At 46.0% G+C, this 16,508-nt stretch overlaps 1 long non-coding RNA gene across 1 annotated transcript; it reads left to right on the top strand.

Moving 5' to 3' along the window:
- The first annotated feature begins 836 nt into the window (after positions 1-836).
- Positions 837-1,353, top strand: LOC147505942 (uncharacterized). Its single transcript, XR_015220716.1, has 3 exons — positions 837-1,025; positions 1,088-1,187; positions 1,280-1,353. It is a non-coding gene; the product is annotated as an uncharacterized LOC147505942 (long non-coding RNA).
- Positions 1,354-16,508: the final 15,155 nt, after the last annotated feature.

Genomic DNA, 16,508 nt, shown 5'->3' with positions numbered 1-16,508 from the left:
GAGAATATACAGTTAGTTAGTTTTTTTTTTGAATAAGTTTTTGGGGTTAGGCAGACCCCTACCTGTACTAGATAACTGCAAGGCAGTGGGGGCGTGAGCGGAGGTGGAGAAGAGAGAGGGAGAGATGAGTTTGTGGTGGGGAGAGAGAGAGAGTTGGGTTTGGTTGAGAAGGAAGGAGGGAGAGAGAGAGGGAGAGAAAGACTGAAGGAGGGAGATTGAGGCTGTGTAAATCACTCTTAGATTGTGAGAACAGTTTGGAGGAGAGATTGGGAGAGGTTGCAGGCGAAGATAGGAGAAAATGAGAGAGGGGGGTACGGTCAGACACAAAGTAAGGGTTATTTGGGGGTACAGACAGACACCTGGGAGAGTGACACGTATTGTAAAGTCCTGAATTATTATTAAGGGTATTTTTGTAAATTTCATATCAACTCTAGGGTCGTTATGTAAATTGGTCGTCGGGTTTATTTTTCAAACGTACGAAACTTAAGGAAACTTAACTCCGACTCATAAGTCACGTTAGGTAGGCGACCATAGGCGAAAATTTGACCAAAAATGGCGGTTAGCGGTTTTCTGCGTGCGAAGCTGGCACGAGTTAACAGCTTACACGCATGATTGGGTCATCATTATAGCATGCGGTGAGATAGAATATAGAAGATTAAATTTAGCGGGATGAGCCGGAAAAATAATTACGGCGCGACGTCAAATTCGTTAGTGGTTAGGAGTCTAAGTAGGACGTTTAATCTAAGTAGGATATATTGGGCTTGGGCCAAATATATCGCGGCCCAAAATAGAAAAACAGAAATCGCGAAAACAGGAAAACAAGCGAAATCGCGAAATTGAAAATCGCGAAACCCACTTCTTCTTCCCCAATTCGCATCTCTCAAAAACCTAAGAGAGAGAAAACCGAATTCGCCTAAAATTCCATCGATTCAACCTCAATTCCTCACGCCCAAAACCTTAACAACACTCAACCAAGCGTGGGAATTCAAAAAATTATTGGATTTGCGTCCTGCCGCCGCTGCCAGGTGAGTTAATTTGCTTCAATTTCGATTTCTTGAGGGTGTGATGCTGAAATGGATTGTATTAGGGGTGTTGAAGGTCGGCAATAGCATTTGGACGAGCTGGAGTGGAGTGAAACAGTGGTGGAGTCGAAAAATTATTTGAATTGCGTCGTGTTTTTACGAAAGGTGAGTAATTTGGTTTCAAACGATTAGTTTAAACTCGTTTTAGTGGTATTGGATGAAAGATATTTGAATGGGTTGGTTGTACACTTCGGCAGTAGCTCGGTTGGAGAAGGAGAGCTGCGATGTTGGTGAAGCAGCGAGCTAGGAACGATTGTTGCTGCTGACTTGGTAAGAATTTGGTTATTCATTACAATTTCAAGAGATTTATGTCGATTTATAACTGTATAAGAATTGATGGAGTAATGATCGAGGGATAAGAAACACCCACCGATTTTATTAATAGAATTAATGTTAATGGAGAAGTGGAGAATGGGTTGTAGTTAAAATTTGGAATTTGAATTGAGACGTGATAGGATTGACGTCGATGTGTGGGCCTGCAGTGGCTCGAAATAGCCCGTAGACCGCCGTCGAGGAGTTACAATTGCTTAAATGGCCTGTAGCTCTAATGTGTAGTTAGATGGAAAGTTATCCGAAACCAAATTCTTAACGTCGAGAATTCTTCTCGACTTACACTAGATAAGAATTCCTCGTTGTTCGATCAATTCTAATAATCGACGTATTTGTATATGCTATTATAGGAATGAATTCGAGTGGATTGGGTTAAGCGGGATTGATTTGGTTAAGTGGGCTTGAGGAGACGGAGCTTGCTAAGGTAGGAACCTACATACCAATATATAATCTGCTTATTTTCATGCATGATTTGAGTGTTTAAAATGTTAAGAAATAGTTTGCGTATCAACCATGCATGTATATATGATATTCATGTTTTTGCATTGTAGTTTTCCTCGATATGAATTAAGTATATGGATAGCTTTCGCGTGAAATGGGTTTTCTGTAAAATCGGGGTAGCGAGGGATTGTTTTCTGGTTAAAAGTGAAAAACTGGTTTTGGGGAAAGGTTCGCGTCTCTTGTCACCGGCAAAGAAGAGAGAGAGAGATGGATTTTGTAATCTGGGTAAGGATTACCCGGTTGTTTGTAACTAGGTGCGAGGTTCTGGATTGGTCCCGGGATGGTCGTGTTATTTACGATGATTCGCCGTTTGGGAATCATCGGTTGTTATTTACTATGACTGGCCCGTTTGGGAGTCATAGGTTGTTCTACTCGATTTCGGGAAATCCATGAACTCACACCTATATAATCAACAGTTTTAAAAGAAAAAACTAGATATGTAACTAGAGTATTTGAAAATAATCGGTAATACTAGTATATATATATAGATATTACTATGTTTATCACGAGGAGATTTAGAAAAGGAACTGTGAATTCCTATAAAGAAGGAACTGTTGTCGCATTTCGAGGAGGCGGTTAATTCTAGGATTCAAATGTGGTGTACACCTTTCGAGGTGGTGGGCCACCTTTAAAAGGGATGCATCTTTGGATGTAGTCAGGAATTCCTTTTCTACTTTTCTAGATAACCATGCTTGTAGTGTCATATTTGTATGGTGATTAGCTTGAGTGGGGTTACATGTTACCTCGATGAGGTTTAGGCGAGGAGTGAGAGTTTAGTCCACTCACGGATGTGTGTCGGGATCTGGCGGTCTGCAGATCGTCGAGCGGTTGACCACCGTAAGTTAGGTGACGGCCGTATGGGGAATTAGGTGGTCAGGCCCACCCGAGCCCTAAAAGCTTTGGGGATTTTGTGTGTACGAACACAACAACGGCATTTCAGCTCCCTGCCGGTAAAATCAGGAAAACAACGGTGCATGGTTCACACTGGGAAATCTTGAATCGAGATTTTTGTGGATGGTGAGTACCGGTCGTACCTACTTCTCACCATTCTAATAGGATCACGTGACCCACAAAGAGTTGTATGCTGATTGTGAAAACTATATTTTGTATATCAATGAAGCATGCCGATATGATTTATGCTAGTTAGTGATGTATATATACATAGTCACAATATTTGAATACTATTATAGAAACCCTGCATGTTTTAAATGTTTTCTATAAGTAGCTATTTATTGGTTATGTGCGTTTCTACTGGGCATAGTTGTTTGCTCATCCTACCTAACATTTCAGACGAGCCAGTTGCGGAGGAGGCTTTTCCTAACCCTAGCGAGGAGGGTTATGGGGATTTGGGAGGATTTCCCCATGCTTGACGAGAGGCAGAGTCAAGTTTATATTTTGGACTGTATAGAGATGACCTAGGTTATTCTTTTGCTGTATATAATGAGCCTAGCTCTTTTCCTTTGGTTGTATAGAAAGAGACTAGTTTCTTTTGTTGTATATATAGAGAGCTAGGTCATTTTGATGTAATAATGTCGTATTTGGCAACCGGTTCTCCTTGTTTTGTAGTTATATCGTCATATCCCTGTAGTAGTTAGAGTTAAGTGTAGTATATATGGTTGTTGGATGTATGTATGGTTGGAGGAATGAATTATAAGATGTCCAGGGTTTATGACAGGTTTTTAGGGTTTACGAACGTCGATCAAACAAAGGAAACTCTGCCGAAATTTCGGTAGAATCGGGATAGGTGCCTGCCTCGAGATTCATTCCACGTCCTCGGGATGTGTGTTGGGTCTCGGGGCGTGACACGTATGAAGTGGTTTTTTTGTGAGAGTGTTGAATAGTGAACTCAAGAGTTCGCTCACGCTCACGGATTAAACTCTTATATAAACTTGACCTCTTTTATCCTCCTCCACAATACATGTCAGTCTGTTATCTAGAGGAGGAACAAAATAGAGGACATCATTTACATTTGAAAGTGCTGCTAGAAAGTCTGCTGCCCTATTACATTCTCTATAGACATGTATGAACCTAATAATGAGAAAAGTTAGCGAAACGCGCCTTAATCTCTTTGACTAGATTGACACGCGCATACCATGGTATTTTCTCCTTACCCAAGAGAATCTTGATAGACCTAAGAGAGTCTGATGCTACCTCCACCTTCAGAATGTTAATACTCTGACAACCATAGAGACCTTGCAATATTGCCTTTAGTTCTTTTTTTTTTGAATAAGTTTTTGGGGTTAGGCAGACCCCTACCTGTATTAAACTCTTATATAAACTTGACCTCTTTTATCCTCCTCCACAATACATGTCAATCTGTTGTCTAGAGGAGGAACAAAATAAGACAGACTTCATCCCTCCTGAACCCGAGAAGCACATTGTAATATTTCCCTCACAATCATATCTCTTATTGTTCCTCCTGTTCCACACCGATCATCAGACACTGCACCATCAATATTCAATTTGAACATATCTTGTTCTGGCTTTAACCATTTGCAGAACTTCTGAGTATAGTTTCGGTATCTCACCATTATACCAAGTTTGTCCAAAAACATTCTATCACTATAGATATTCTTGACTTCATCCAATTGACTTTGTACATATACTTTCATATCTTGAAGGAGCCTCTGTTTTACCACCTGAGCTGGTTGCCTTTTGTTTTGGAATCTTCTCTGGTTTCTCTCAATCCACACTTAGAGCCACCTAAACACAATTGATGTCTACACGTTTTGCTTTATTAACTATAATTGGGATGTTATATGTTTTCAGATATAACTAGAAGTCAGTATATATTTAAGTAATGGCGGGGGTTTCCAACCACCGAATTTAACCCTATTCATTAAAAATCCCTAAGTTGAAACTTATCATTAGCTAATGATTGAAGAGATTTAACGGTAGAAAATATATAATAACTTAGAAGCAAGAAAGAATTGCAATAACATTACATAGAAAACCGACTTCTGTTTAATTATGGCTCATGTAAGTACACATATTCATCCAACACCCATCAACCAATCACAAGACGTACTATCCAAATCTGTCAACTACACATTTACTGAGCTCTCGTATTATTGTACGATTTTATAGATTTAAGACTGCAATTGAATCATTATCCAAATGAAGTATTAAGACGTGGAATACTTATTTTATGTTTGCAGTATCAGATTTCAAGGCTTAATGTGAGATTGTAAGTGTAAAGGCGTGATTCAGCTTTCCTTTACATACACAGTGAATGGGAACTGGAATGGATTATTATAGGGACCGAGTTCGCTTAGGAGAGAACTGCCTACTTATCTTGCTCTCGACTCTGAGGGGAGAGAAGAATCAGGTCTGGCGTAGTTCATAGGAGGGGCATTTATAGATGTTGAGAGTGAATCCTCGCCCACCACGTGTAAAGTGTACCACAAACGTGGGGTCTAGATTAAGGAGGTGTGCGAGAACTGTCTTTATAGGTCTGTTGTGATGATGGGGATTAGTAGTCTGGGCAAGTAGCTGGTGGCAGCGATTTGTGCATGTGCCTCTTCGTTCATGATTACTTCTAGAAGGTAAGCTGAGTCACGTTATAGCCGATTAAGCGTCTTTGGCCGGCTGTCTTTGGAGCGTTCTCTTAGCTTGTAGACACGATCTGGTTCCACAGGTCGGTGTGGTATTTCCATCATGCTGAGTACGCGCCTGATATTCCTGAAGGAGGATATCACTCCCTTACACAGCCCCCTCTCAATAGGGCGTGCTGGTCGTGGAAGCGACCTGCTGAGAGAAAATAGTAGCGTGTGTGGATCATGCTAGATGTGGAAATATCCAACGAGCTGGGGAGAACGATCCGTGGTATCCTGTGAGCTGGTGGGCGTAGATGTTCGACATGTCGGCGACGCGTGAGAGGATCGGCGATTCTGAAAAGCGTGCGCCCCATTTTTGGGATTTGAAAAGCGGGGCCGACTTGTTGGAAATCGTGTGCGGCTAGGGCTAGGGTGTAATCATGATGTCTTGGAAACTGGAGGGGCGGTTGTTCAAAGATTACGCTGGTTCTTTGAGACATCACTTTGCTACTTCGCTTTGTAGAAAACACTTCACTACATTAACAACATTCAAGTTAGTTTTCTGCCATTGTTGAACTCCTGCTTCTTGCTTCGTGCTTAGCCTTTGTTTTAGAGTTGTTAGGACGTTCGATTAGTTACTAGTGTCTAGAACTGTCAGGGCTAAAGGAGAGATGTTTGACTCAAATGATACGCGATCTCATGAGGTCCGCGAAGTTTCTCTTGGTTGGGATGATGAAGAGGAAGAGAAAGATGAGTCGGTGTGTGGTATGAGTGGGGGTGGTGATGAAGATGAGGCAATTGAGGAGGCTGGAAGTGGGGAAGATGAGGCTCGATCTGCGTCTGTGGTTGTTGAAGCGAGCACCTCAAGTCGTCGTGAGAGGTCGTCTTCTAGCGGGCTGCCGCCGAGGGCTGTGGACAGACACGCTTTGAGGGCATTCCCATATTTAAGAGAAAAATATGGGATAGCCGTAAGCGGTCTGGAAATCCATGAGCCTGACCAACACGCATGGGTCTTTAGCGATCTGTTCACCCCTCCGAACTGCAGGGTTATAATCTGTGAGGGGCAGCTAAGGGCGAATCTGACGATCCCACTTTCTAAACTGGTTTGCTAGTTTCTAAACCGTTGTGGCAAAGTGCCTATCCAGTTTGTGGGTAACACCTGACGTTTGTTTAAGGTGTTCGATCTGTTGAACGCGAGTGGTGAATACTGTATAGAGGTCGCTGATGTTATTGAGCACTACTCAGTAAAGCGATCACGGTCGTGGAACTTCAGCTTGCAAACATGCGCGACACTGTCGAGTATGATAGATGGTGTGAGCAACGAGTCTTGGGATAAAAGACCGTTGTTGTTTGTTGGGAACTTCTGTGCTAGGGGGTTCAGTGTGGATAATAGGGTATCGCGAATTTTTCTTGGTGGTAGTAGCGATCGCGATATTTGAGTATTCTGATCTTGCCTTGAATGACCTTTGCATTAACGTCTTTGTCTTATTATCTTTGCAGATCTCGCTATAGAGAAGGAAACTGATCGGTAGGAGATTGAGAGGTTCGCGCGGTTGACCCGAGCTGAGAAGCGGGTGAAATTACCAGAGGTCGCGCATTTCTTTAAGGAACGGGGAGGGCCCGCAATTAGGGAGAAAAGGGTAGCACAAAAGACAAGGGCGCGAGGTAAGGTGACAGGGGGAGCATCAAGGAAGCCTGTGATGGAGAAGCGCGCGAGTGACCTAGTGACGAGGGAAGATAATAACCGAGGTCGCTCGGGCGGGGCGACTGCTTTTTGAAGTCTTTGGTTCATGGGGCTGGGTTGGGGAGGGGTGAGGAGGACGTTCCTTACGACCTGGATGACAACCTCTTTGAGATTCCTGAGCCCACTCGCTTGCCCAAGAGGAAGGTTAACGATGTTGAGACCCGACCTGCTAAGGTCGCATGGGTAGTGGAAGTCGTGTTTGGGGTCGGCTCTAGAACTGGTGGTGAAGGACGAACTGGGGGGAGGGCGGCTCGTAGCTCAAGGGCGAGGCCGATGCCCGACTTTAGCGTCCTGGATGAGGAGGCCACAGAGGTCGCTCCGACCAGGGTTGCTGGAGATACTTCCGGCAAGATGAAGGGGAATGCTAGTATGAAAGAGACTGGTAAAGGGCATGCTAGTGCTGGGAAAGATGAGCTGGAGTGTAACCTGATGTACGTAGATGAAGCGTCTGGTAAAAAGCGCTATGTGAGGAGGTCGGATTGTAGCTACAAGTCCGCACCGATAGCTGCTTGTTTGCTCGAGGGATACTTATTTGGATGGAGAGAGAAAAAGACTTGGACTCAAAATTTGGACTCGAACCTCAAAGGCATGGATGGATAAGGCGTCGCGGTCCAGTAAGTTCATACGTATTAGGCTATTTTGTTTGTATTGTGCATCTTTATTATTGCTCGGTATTAATGGGGATCGTTGTGCGAAATGTCTTAGCTTATTCTTTGGGTACCCGGAAGCTGAAGAACGACGCGCTTTCGATTCATTTTGGAGAAGACGGAGGTCGAGTCGCTGAGGGACGAGCTCTCAACTCTTCGAGATGTGCAGCAGTCTGAGAAGAAAGAACTGGATGCTTTGAAGACGGAACTGGTAACGCTGTCGTTGGAGAAGATGTCAGCTATCAATGAGGCGATCGGGCTGAGGCATGAGGTGGGCGACCTGAAGAAGAAGGTAGCGACCACAAACGTTTATGCTGAAAAGTGTAAAACTACCGCATTGCAGGCGAAGGACGCTTATCTTGCTATCCGTGCTGAGATAGAGGAGCTGGAGAAGAAATATTTTGATCTTCAAGAGGAGCAGGAAAGCGGGACTCTGGTCGGTCATATAGGGTGAGCCCATTTCGAAGATCACGAGCAATCTTACATTCTATAGTTGTGCCTCATTCAATTCGTCTCATCGATCGCGGTGATTGAAGCGACCTCTAGTATCACACGCAATTTGGATCTGGCCGATGACCAATCGCGGACTAATGTAAATTGAACGCGACCTCGGTGACCGGCTCGTCATAAGTTTTGGATGTTCTTGTCAGCGAAAGTTTTGACCATGTTGTTTAAAGGTGGTCGTAAAAATCTGTGTTTGTATGCGGCCTTAGGCCTAAAACAATAGAACTGGTTTCCTGGGATAGCCCGGGCAGTTCGTTTTTCTGCTTTGTTTGTGATTATGATGAATAGTGGCTAATTGAGTTGGATTTCCTGAGTATCCTCAGCAGCTCGGTTAGTCTGCGAACTGAGGCTTCACTGAGGTCGTCAGTTCGCTCCTCTTCGTGAATGGGAAATATGTTGTCTTGCTTTATTCAAGTAGGATTGTGTATGATATGTGTGTTTGCATTCTGTAAGCGTGTGCATGCTGTTGCGACTTGTCGTACAGGGGGTATAGTCTCGAGGACATGTGACTTTGTTGATCTGTCATGCTTGTTATTTGATTTAAACGTTGTAGGTCGCACATATCTTGAGGACGCAAGGGGCGTTCTCTACCCTGGAGCTGCTTGAGCTATAGTGCGTGCGTGGCACGTGTAGGAATATGGACGGTCGGGAGACATGAAATGATGGCTGCCAGGTGGCCTGCCATTTTGGCGTCTCGAAGCCATCATGACCTGTCTTGGGAAGATACGTTACTTCACCATAAGTAGGAGTGTTATTGGAAGAGCAAAGGCATTTTCTCTTCTTTTGCTCTTCTTCTTGCCGCAGCTTCTCTTCTTGCAACTGTGGTGCGTCGTTTGCTTTGTCGATTTACTTAGGTACGTTTGGCTTATCTGTTTGGGTTTTTTTTTTTTTTTTTTTTTTTGTTTGAAAAGAAACATGTGGCTTGTTTGTTTAACTTGCGTTCTGTGTAGGTTTCATTATGGCCAGGTGCCGCAAATATGTTAGGGGAGAGAGGAGTTTAAGAGAGATCTCCCCTCTGATCATGGAGGAAATGGAGTTCCACCCGCATGTACATGGAGATCGTGGCAAAAGAAAAGTTGTAGCTTCAGGGCCCAAGAGCAACAAGCGACCCAGGAGTTCAGGTCGCTCGATGGGTGGCATTGTCTTCAGGTCGCCTCGGCAAGTTGATGACACCGATCGGGCTGCTGAGGGAGCTATCGACCTGGGGCAAGGTCACCATGTCATTTGGTGAGAGTTAAGCCTCCTTGTATTGGGGATGTGGGGGGCGGAATTCTACTATATGGGGAGGGACGGGGGAAGAAGCGTCCGTGAAGCGTTCGATTCGCGGCTTCCACTTTGGCCCATGCGACTAGTCTTCTGAAGGGGATCGTGTTGGACGGCGACAAAGCTGAGGTTGAAGATGAAGATATGGACATGCTGTTGGGAACCATGGACATGGCTACTTGTTTGGTGAGTGTTTATTTGTTAGGCTTGGCGCTTTGTTTTGTGAGGGATCGTGACCTTGATTTTGTACTTGTAGTTTCTGGCGGGCTACAACAAGGTGAAGAACTCTGTGCAACACGTTGATACTGATGTCAACTCGAGTCAAGCTTGGATGTCTGCGAGCTGTGTGGGGAGTTGACAAGACGAAGCTGGAAGTGATGACAACTAAGTACCGTGTGGTTGCTGATGAGAACGCTAAGCTTGTTGCAGCGATGACTGATCTGCAAGGGAAGTTAGGGGAAGCCACCGAGTATGCCAAGCAACATCAGGGGGTCGCACGCAAAGCTCAAGATGCGTATACCATGGCCTGTATCCAATATGCCGAACTGGATGAGAAGTACTTCCAGTTGAAGAAGGCACATGGGGACCAGGGTATGGGTATCTGCGTTGTGCTGAGATCTGCAAGGCACACTCCGTCGACTAGTGCGTTGCCCCAAAGGATAAACATGTTGTGGCTGCTCCTTGATGGTGATTTCTCGTCTTGTTTTTGAAAATTGTTTAAGTTAGATGATTGCTTTGTCTGTTCTCCTCTCTATGAGAGTTAAACAATAGAGCTGTGTTTTCAGGCTTGCCTGAGCAGTTCGCCTTAGTTGATACCGAGAACTGGTTTCCACAAAAGTGGCAGTTCATTAATTTTGCTCCCATTATGCAAAGAACCGATCTAGATTTTCTGGGTAGACCCAGCAGATTGGTGGATTGGAACTGGCTTCCTGGCATTGGCCGGGCCGTTCGATCGGTGAAAGTATATGTAATGCCATCTTTTGCTTGACTGCTTGTAGTTATTATTCTGTTTATGACGCTTATGGTATATAGTGGCTACGGAATCTGAGATTTAGTTTAAGAAAACATTATGCTTGTGAAGTATTGCTTAAGAGAGCGATCTCCCTGAGCTAATCATAGAGACAGAGGTCCCCGACTAATGAGAATTAAGGAGGTCATGAGTCTGTAAGCTCCTATGAGCGTTCTCACGAAGTTAACCCTAGAAATATAGGTGCTCAACATGGCGAGATTTGGAGAGGCTATGAGCATGTAAGCTCCCCGAGAGCGTTTCGCTTTCGAAGGCGATTTAGCCTCCGAAGGTGTTGCTTATTAAGAGCATGTAGCCCGAGGGCGCATCGCCATCGCGAGAATGTTCTCACGGAGTTGATCCTAGAATTATAGGTCCTCAACTTAGCGAGATTTGGAGAGGCTATGAACCTGTAAGCTCCGAGGCGTTACGCTTTCCATGAGAGGCGTATTTAACCTCGAAGCGCGTCTTTGAGCCGGCGGAGAGGCGTTTGTAGCTCCTGAGGGCGTATTGCTCACTGAGAGCATTCTAACGGAGTTGATCCTAGAAGTATAGGTCCTCAACTTGGCAAGATTTGGAGAGGCTATGAGCATGTAAGCTCCTGAGAGCGTTCGGCTCACGAAGAGCGTATTTAGCCTCTGAAGGCGTGCTGCTCACTGAGAGCGCATGTAGCCCTTGAGGGCATACTGCTAACTGAGAGCGTTCTCACGAAGTTGATCCTAGAAGTATAGGTCCTCAACTTAGCGAGATTTGGAGAGGCTATGAGCCTGTAAGCTCCTGAGAGCGTTCGGCTTGCGAAGAGCATATTTAGCCTCTGAAGGAGTGTTGCTCACTGAAAGCGTTCTCATGGAGTTGATCCTAGAAGTATAGGTCCTCAACTTAGCGAGATTTGGAGAGGCTATGAGCCTGTAAGCTCCTGAGAGCGTTCTGCTCGCGAATATCGTATTTAGCCTCTGAAGGCGTGTTGCTTATTGGAGCGCATGTATCCCCTGGAGGCGTACTGCTCACTGAGAGAGTTCTCACGGAGTTAATCCTAGAAGTATAGGTGCTCAACTTAGCGAAATTTGGAGAAGCTATGAGCCTATAAGCTCCTGAGAACGTTCGGCTCGCAAAGAGCGTATTTAGCCTCTGAAGGCATGCTGCTCACTGAGAGTGTTGTCACGGAGTTGATCCTAGAAGTATAGGTCCTCAACTTAGTGAGATTTGGAGAGGCTATGAGCCCATAAGCTCCTGAGAGCGTTCTGCTCGCGAATGTCGTATTTAGACTCTAAAGGCGTGTTGCTTATTGAGAGGGCATGTAGCCCCTGAGGGCGTACTGCTCACTGAGAGCGTTCTCACAGAGTTGATCCTAGAAGTATAGGTCCTCAACTTAGCGAGATTTGGAGAGGCTATGAGCCTGTAAGCTCCCGAGGCGCCGCGCTCTCACGAATAAGCGATTTAGCCTCTGAAGGCGTGTTGCTTATTGAGAGCGCATGTAGCCCCTGAGGGCGTACTGCTCACTAAGAGTGTTCTCACGGAGTTGATCCTAGAAGTATAGGTCCTCAACTTAGCGAGATTTGGAGAGGCTATGAGTCTGTAAGCTCCTGAGAGCGTTCGGCTTGCGAAGAGCATATTTAGCCTCTGAAGGCGTGTTGCTTTGGCGTGGCGTTCTCGCGGAGTTGATCCTAGAAGTATAGGTCCTCAACTTAGCGAGATTTGGAGAGGCTATGAGCTGTAGAAGCTCACGAGGAGCCGCTTCGCCCGAATATCGTATTTAGCCTCTGAAGGTGTGTTGCTTATAGGGAGCGCATGTAGCCCCGGAAGGCATACTGCTCACTGAGAGAGTTCTCACGGAGTTAATCCTAGAAGTATAGGTCCTCAACTTAGCGAAATTTGGAGAAGTTATGAGCCTATAAGCTCCTGAGAGCGTTCGGCTAGCAAAGAGCGTATTTAGCCTCTGAAGGCATGCTGCTCACTGAGAGTGTTCTCACGGAGTTGATCCTAGAAGTATAGGTCCTCAACTTAGCGAGATTTGGATAGGCTATGAGCCTGTAAGCTCCTGAGAGCGTTCTGCTCGCGAATATTGTATTTAGCCTCTAAAGGCGTGTTGCTTATTGAGAGGGCATGTAGCCCCCCGATGCATCTTGCTTTCATCGAGCGTTCTCACGGAGTTGATCCTAGAAGTATAGGTCCTCAACTTAGCGAGATTTGGAGAGGCTATGAGCCTGTAAGCTCTGGCGAAAAGCCGCTTCGCATGAATAGCGTATTTAGCCTCTGAAGGCGTGTTGCTTATTGAGAGCGCATGTAGCCCCTGAGGGGTGATGCTCACTAAGAGTGTTCTCACGGAGTTTATCCTAGAAGTATAGGTCTTCAACTTAGCGAGATTTGGAGAGGCTATGAGCCTGTAGGCTCCTGAGAGCGTTCGGCTTGCGAAGAGCATATTTAGCCTCTGAAGGCGTGTTGCTCACTGAAAGCGTTCTCACGGAGTTGATCCTAGAAGTATAGGTCCTCAACTTAGCAAGATTTGGAGAGGCTATGAGCCTGTAAGCTCCTGAGAGCGTTCTGCTCGCGAATATCGTATTTAGCCTCTGAAGGCGTGTTGCTTATTGGGAGCGCATGTAGCCTCTGAAGGCGTACTGCTCACTGAGAGAGTTCTCACGGAGTTGATCCTAGAAGTATAGGTCCTCAACTTAGCGAGATTTGGAGAGGCTATGAGCCTGTAAGCTCCTGAGAGGGTTCTGCTCGCGAATATCGTATTTAGCCTCTAAAGACGTGTTGCTTATTGAGAGGGCATGTAGCCCCTAAGGGCGTACTGCTCACTGAGAGCGTTCTCACGGAGTTGATCCTAGAAGTATAGGTCCTCAACTTAGCGAGATTTGGAGAGGATATGAGCCTGTAAGCTCCTGAGAGCGTTCGGCTTGCGAAGAGCATATTTAGCCTCTGAAGGCGTGTTGCTCACTGAAAGCGTTCTCATGGAGTTGATCCTAGAAGTATAGGTCCTCAACTTAGCGAGATTTGGAGAGGCTATGAGCCTGTAAGCTCCTGAGAGCGTTCTACTCGCGAATATCGTATTTAGCCTCTGAAGGCGTGTTGCTTATTGGGAGCGCATGTAGCCCCCGGGCGCATCTTGCTTCGAGAGAGTTCTCACGGAGTTGATCCTAGAAGTATAGGTCCTCAACTTAGCGAGATTTGGAGAGGCTATGAGCCTGTAAGCTCTTGAGAGCGTTCTGCTCGCGAATATCGTATTTAGCCTCTAAAGGCGTGTTGCTTTTGAGAGGGCATGTAGCCCCTGAGGGCGTACTGCTCACTGAGAGCGTTCTCACGGAGTTGATCCTAGAAGTATAGGTCCTCAACTTAGCGAGATTTGGAGAGGCTATGAGCCTGTAAGCTCCTGAGAGCGTTCGGCTTGCGAAGAGCATATTTAGCCTCTGAAGGCGTGTTGCTCACTGAAAGCGTTCTCATGGAGTTGATCCTAGAAGTATAGGTCCTCAACTTAGCGAGATTTGGAGAGGCTATGAGCCTGTAAGCTCGAGGCGTTACGCTTCATGAAATATCGTATTTAGCCTCTGAAGGCGTGTTGCTTATTGGGAGCGCATGTAGCCCCTGAAGGCGTACTGCTCACTGAGAGAGTTCTCACGGAGTTGATCCTAGAAGTATAGGTCCTCAACTTAGCGAGATTTGGAGAGGCTATGAGCTGTAAAGCTCCCGAGGCGTTACGCTTTCGCGAATATCGATTTAGCCTCTAAAAGGCGTGTTGCTTATTGAGAGGGCATGTAGCCCTAAGGCGTCTTGCTCCACCGAAGCGTTCTCACGGAGTTGATCCTAGAAGTATAGGTCCTCAACTTAGCGAGATTTGGAGAGGATATGAGCCTGTAAGCTCCTGAGAGCGTTCGGCTTGCGAAGAGCATATTTAGCCTCTGAAGGCGTGTTGCATTTTGCTCGACTGGCGTTCTCATGGAGTTGATCCTAGAAGTATAGGTCCTCAACTTAGCGAGATTTGGAGAGGCTATGAGCCTGTAAGCTCCTGAGAGCGTTCTACTCGCGAATATCGTATTTAGCCTCTGAAGGCGTGTTGCTTATTGGGAGCGCATGTAGCCCCTGAAGGCGTACTGCTCACTGAGAGAGTTCTCACGGAGTTGATCCTAGAAGTATAGGTCCTCAACTTAGCGAGATTTGGAGAGGCTATGAGCCTATAAGCTCTTGAGAGCGTTCTGCTCGCGAATATCGTATTTAGCCTCTAAAGGCGTGTTGCTTTTTGAGAGGGCATGTAGCCCCCGAATGCTTGCATCGAGAGGCGTTCTCCACGAGTTGATCCTAGAAGTATAGGTCCTCAACTTAGCGAGATTTGAGAGGCTATGAGCACAGAAGCTCCCGAGGCGTTAAAACTGCGAAGAGCATATTTAGCCTCGAAGGCGTGTTGCTCACTGGCGTTCTCATGGAGTTGATCCTAGAAGTATAGGTCCTCAACTTAGCGAGATTTGGAGAGGCTATGAGCCCGTAAGCTCCGAGGCGTTACGCTTTCTTGAATATCGTATTTAGCCTCTCGAAGGCGTGTTGCTTTTGGGGGCGCATGTAGCCTCCGGAAGGCGTCATCTCCTAATCGAGAGAGTTCTCACGAAGTTAATCCTAGAAGTATTGGTCCTCAACTTAGTGAAATTTGGAGAAGCTATGAGCCTATAAGCTCCTGAGAGCGTTCGGCTCGCAAAGAGCGTATTTAGCCTCTGAAGGCATGTTGCTCACTGAGAGTGTTCTCACGGAGTTGATCCTAGAAGTATAGGTCCTCAACTTAGCGAGATTTGGAGAGGCTATGAGCCTGTAAGCTCCTGAGAGCGTTCTGCTCGCGAATATCGTATTTAGCCTCTAAAGGCGTGTTGCTTATTGAGAGGGCATGTAGCCCTTGAGGGCGTACTGCTCACTGAGAGCGTTCTCACGGAGTTGATCCTAGAAGTATAGGTCCTCAACTTAGCGAGATTTGGAGAGGCTATGAGCAGTAAGCTCTCGAGAGCGCTTAAAACTTAAAAGAGCATATTTAGCCTCTGAAGGCGTGTTGCTCACTGAAAGCGTTCTCATGGAGTTGATCCTAGAAGTATAGGTCCTCAACTTAGCGAGATTTGGAGAGGCTATGAGCCTGTAAGCTCCTGAGAGCGTTCTGCTCGCGAATATCGTATTTAGCCTCTGAAGGCGTGTTGCTTACTGGGAGCGCATGTAGCCTCTGAAGGCGTACTGCTCACTGAGAGAGTTCTCACGAAGTTAATCCTAGAAGTATTGGTCCTCAACTTAGTGAAATTTGGAGAAGCTATGATCCTATAAGCTCCTGAGAGCGTTCGGCTCGCAAAGAGCGTATTTAGCCTCTGAAGGCATGTTGCTCACTGAGAGTGTTCTCACGGAGTTGATCCTAGAAGTATAGGTCCTCAACTTAGCGAGATTTGGAGGCTATGAGCTGTAAGCTCACGAGGAGTTACGCTTTCCTTGAATATCGTTATTTAGCCTCTAAAGGCGTGTTGCTTATTGAGAGGGCATGTAGCCCTTGAGGGCGTACTGCTCACTGAGAGCGTTCTCACGGAGTTGATCCTAGAAGTATAGGTCCTCAACTTAGCGAGATTTGGAGAGGCTATGAGCCTGTAAGCTCCCGAGGCGTTACGCTGCGAATAAGCGTATTTAGCCTCCGGCGGGCGTGTTGCTTATTGAGAGCATGTAGCCCCCGAGAGGCGTCTTTGCTCACTGAGAGCGTTCTCACGGAGTTGATCCTAGAAGTATAGGTCCTCAACTTAGCGAGATTTGGAGAGGCTATGAGCCTGTAAGCTCCTGAGAGCGTTCGGCTTGCGAAGAGCATATTTAGCCTCTGAAGGCGTGTTGCTGCTCGAAAGCGTTCTCACGGAGTTGATCCTAGAAGTATAGGTCCTCAACTTAGCAAGA

The sequence above is a fragment of the Coptis chinensis genome, chromosome 4, assembly GCF_015680905.1.
Source record: "Coptis chinensis isolate HL-2020 chromosome 4, ASM1568090v1, whole genome shotgun sequence".
NCBI classification, from domain to species: Eukaryota; Viridiplantae; Streptophyta; class Magnoliopsida; order Ranunculales; family Ranunculaceae; genus Coptis; species Coptis chinensis.
Note: the sequence above shows the minus strand (reverse complement) of the source record. Positions and strands in the feature narration are given on the sequence as shown.